Source organism: Tachypleus tridentatus, chromosome 13 (genome assembly GCF_004210375.1).
Source record: "Tachypleus tridentatus isolate NWPU-2018 chromosome 13, ASM421037v1, whole genome shotgun sequence".
NCBI classification, from domain to species: Eukaryota; Metazoa; Arthropoda; class Merostomata; order Xiphosura; family Limulidae; genus Tachypleus; species Tachypleus tridentatus.
The window spans coordinates 99,747,408-99,751,943 of NC_134837.1; the positions used below are offsets into that span (position 1 = coordinate 99,747,408).

Sequence of the window (4,536 nt, forward strand, 5' to 3'; positions counted from 1 at the left end):
TACTGATTTTATGTCCTAGATAAAAATTAACTAATCTTATTAAGTACTTTTACTTTTATGAATCTTGTATCTTATTATGATAAATTTATATACATCTGTGTCAATTTACCAAATGGGTACGAGTCAGCTTCAGTTATTTACAAAAAACATTAACAAACATGAAAATATTATAACAAAAATGCTTGAAAATAGCCATTTGTAAATTTTAAATATACCAAAATGGTAATAATAATATTAGAAGGAACAAATTTAAGGTTTATAACCATTTACAAAGCTTATTGCAAGTAGAACTTGCAAGGCCTCAAAATATTCAATATGTAAGGCCTCTACTTTATCTTGAAAATAGCAATAATGTATTCAACACAATTTTCATGAACCAAACTTACTGGCTGTATTCCATTTATTCCCAAAACGTTTAAGCACCACATTATATAAAGGTTACATGTTGTTTGTTTTAATAAAAACTAAGCAAAGGTTTACATGCACTGAGCCCACTACAGAGAATTAAGCCCTGTGAGTTCATGAACATATCACTCATTTACTGAGGATATACTGAAGTAAAATAATTGTTTTCTTATCCAAAGATTTTTTATTTACAGAAAAATTACAAAAGATGTGGAAACAATTCATCCTGGTAAACTGAAGTAACTTAATGGAAAATTGAGTCATTCAGTAATAACTAACTGCCCTGTCTCAACAAATAAATGCTGATGTTTTGTTTTCTTTGTTCCTGAAATTAGAGAAAACCACTATTGTTGGGAGTGATGTGACATTTTGTACTATTTAAGTTCTCCAAATTTATGTTGGTACAGCTTCATTAAATATTACAGAAAAACTATAACAGATATGGAAACAATCTTTTCTAATAATTGTAAGGGAGTAATTGTAAATGTTGAAAAACAGGGAAAGTATATGTAAGAAAAATAAAGTATGTGATGGGTGCTGCTAGTCAGTTAGTTGCCTTCCCTCTAATAAGTAGTTCAAAATAAGTGATAGGGGCAGATAGCCTTAGTAACTTTGCTATGGTTAGCAAGTTTGATGGCAATGAAAATCAACTGAGAGACCTTCAAAATCAAAAGTCCATATCACTAAAGTTGAACAAACATGAAATGAAAAAGTACTTTACAAGGTTTAAAGTTGGGCAAAGCACAGATACTCCATTATGTAGCTTTGTACTTATGAACAAACATAACAGAAATATTTCTGTTACTTGAATAGTGACAATCAGAAATACTAGGTTTCATTAGTTTATTATTTTGGTAACAACTGATTTAATTGTAAATTTGATTTCACAGTGTATGTGATACCAATCAATGTAAGTGATGCTCACAGCCAAATGATCAACTAATCCAGCTATAATGACATCCTGGCTACAAGAAATTTTACTTTTGGCTGAATTCTGTTGATTATTTTCTTTCTGGTATTGAAATAATTGAAAATAATCAACAGAATTCAGATAAATAACAATGCTATGTGTACCAACCAATTCTTTATAATAGAACATAATTATTTTGAATAAAATTACTTTCCTCACAACAAGAACATGACTTTCACCAGGACCGTATCTGGGAATTTGAACATATCTAATGTTAAAATGATTATTATTTCAATAAATGGGAGCAGTTTCAACATAAAAAAACATTACATTTTATACCAGAAAAATGTATGAAAGTAGCTTAGTTCAGTACGTTGAATCATTTTGATATAACAAGTTGCATATGAGTAGAACACAATCAGAACATTTTTTCCTGTGCAGTAGTTTCTCAGAAAAATACTATATTAGAAAATGTTCACTTTTTACAGTTTCTTACAATAAAACACGAATATTACAATTACTAATTACTTCCACAAACAGACACCCTTAGGGCAGCATTTCTGCTAGAAGTAACAATGGAGGACACAGCTAGAAAGAGATCAGGTCTGAAACTCTACAAAGCCTGGAGGACAGGTATCTCAACAAGTGAAAAGTATATATTCTATACAGGTGAGATACACATAAACCTACTGATATGCCACTTGACCATGACAATAATTTTAACACCCTATTCCTAAGAAAATATCAGGACAAAGAATTGTTACAATTGGGCTATTACAATTTTAACTTACACATTTATTCAAACATTTGGACCAATCAGAATTTAACTTGTATTACATTTCAATCCTGAATATCAAATAATTAAACCTTCTGGCTAGTTTGTTTTCAAACAGTTAGTTATGTCTCTTTTCATACTTCTTGTGTTACTTCAGCCCACCAAATTTCTACATGAAAATGGATGAAGATTACAATGCAAGTTTTGTGTTTGGTGACTTGAAAGATTTTCCTGAATATACTGCTATGCTAGAAACATTGGGATCAGCCATGCCTTCACCTTAGCAAAGCCAATGGATGAAAATGTATTGCAAAACATTGGGATCAGCCATGCCTTCACCTTAGCAGAGCCTATGCATGAAGATGTATTGCAAAACAATGCACCTGAGGTAAGTGAACTGGCTGAGGCTATCAACTGCTTAGCCTGTCCTACCCATAATACCTTCATCAAAAGAGCAGATATGAAAACCCAGTTGCCTATCTCTAAGATGATAACAACACCCAACATTGGTTAAACCAGAACCACCAGAGATTTTAAGAAGCAAAGGAAAGATCAAGTGTCTTACTGCAGGTTTGATCACTAAGAAATGATGATGACACCCTATGTGCCTCCACCTCCAGTGAGGCCTTCATTTACCATAGCTGAAGAAAATCTTCCAGTGCTTAAATCTCTTAGGATACCTTCTATGTTCTGGAAAGTTCTACTAATACCTAACACCTCAAGGCCCAAGCTAACATCATCCCAACAATTTGTAGAGAGAATGACAGCAACTTGTGGCATCAACATAGAAGTGTCAGTGTTAACTGACACTGCCAAGAGTGTAAAGTAGATAAAGGCCTGGGCAGTTTACAACTAGAAAGATGATCTTCTGTTAAAGCATAAGGAGCTTTCATCGTAGCTGAAGTAAGAGATGTGCTGTCTCCAGGATGAGTTGTTGCAGACTCCTAAAACCCTTGCAAAGGCCTAAGAGATCATTTTTCAGGCCACCACAACTTACCATAAATTGATCATTGCATTGGAAAATCCGTTGTGTTTCAGTTGATAAAAGAGTCCAGTTTCTTTGGAAGCTTATGTATATGTGTGCATTTTCATTTATTTATTTGGTTACTTTTTGTTACCTGGTGTTATTGTGTTTATTTATTTTCATTGTAAACAGTTTTTATATAATTATCAATATTTTCTCAATATACATATATTTTAAAAGCACACCTTTAAAATTTATATATATATATATATATATACACATATATATAGACTTGAGCCTCATGATGGATTTTAATTTTTTTTCATTTGTCTACTGTGTGTATATATGTTACAGTGTTTTGTACCATCAAAGGATTGTTTCTGTCTTTTATATCATTCTTGAAGATGTACATCAATTATCATTTAAATATAGTTTTGATTAAAGTATGTAATTTTGTATTTAATATCAATTGACTTTTGTTTTGAGACTTTATATCAGTACCTTTAAAATAATGTTTGATCTCTGTCTTAAATTTACTGTTAAATTATACATGTTTTTAAGTTCTTGTCCTTGTTTGCAATATTTTGCTGCATGTAAAGTTGTTTTCTCTTACATTTGTTTGTACTGCAACGTAAGCTTTGTTGGGGTGAGAATAGGTTACACTGATATGTTTTCCACTACACAAAGCAATCTTCATTTTAAATTTGAAAGTTAGGAATGGCCAGAAGATAAAATGAAAAGGAAAAGTGTGATATTCAGGTATACTTCGCATTTCATACACCTTTAGTTAATATATAATTTAAAAAATTCTGTACACATTCAGCAAGTATGCCTAGTATATAAAGTTAATCAAGAAAGACCATAATCTCCTATCAAATTTATTACTAATGGAACCAGATCAGTAAGCAACCTTGTAGTGTGTTGTACTTTCCCATGTGAAAGACTGCTGTAACACTGAACACACTGTATAGAAACTGACACTGATCTTTTCCACTTACCAAGACAGGTGATGCCCCAGAGATAAAATCTTGAAGGTATATGTACTATAAGTCACGTCGGCAGTACTTGCACTTCATGAAGAATGGAATTATTGTTTTTATTCTTTGGGTATGATATGTTTGTAGTCTGGAGCAACAAAGCAATTAAACAAAATTTTAAATTAAGATTTAACTCAAACAACGCAAAATAACAGATTTCAATACAGTAAGTATGTCACACCATACATACACTTCTCTAGCAATTTTGTGTTTTGAAACATTTTCAATTTCAGCGCTTGGATACCCAGTCTCTTTGTGTCAAACTTAGTTAAATTCAGTTTCTTATCCGCAATACATTCCAGGCATCTCGTTATTCCAAAGAAAATCAGTTACGTTATTATTATATCTGAAATAAATTATGCAGCATTACTAAGAATAAAATAAAAAATATTTAAAATTGAAGTTAAACCTAAAGTGCTAAATGGACTTAGCCTAATACATCTAT

The 4,536-nt window shown here is 31.6% G+C and overlaps 1 long non-coding RNA gene across 1 annotated transcript; it reads right to left on the bottom strand.

The window, feature by feature from the left end:
- Positions 1-571: 571 nt before the first annotated feature.
- LOC143238754 (uncharacterized) lies at positions 572-4,189 on the bottom strand. Its single transcript, XR_013020741.1, has 2 exons — positions 4,053-4,189; positions 572-730 (listed from the first exon to the last, which is right to left on the bottom strand). It is a non-coding gene; the product is annotated as an uncharacterized LOC143238754 (long non-coding RNA).
- Positions 4,190-4,536: the final 347 nt, after the last annotated feature.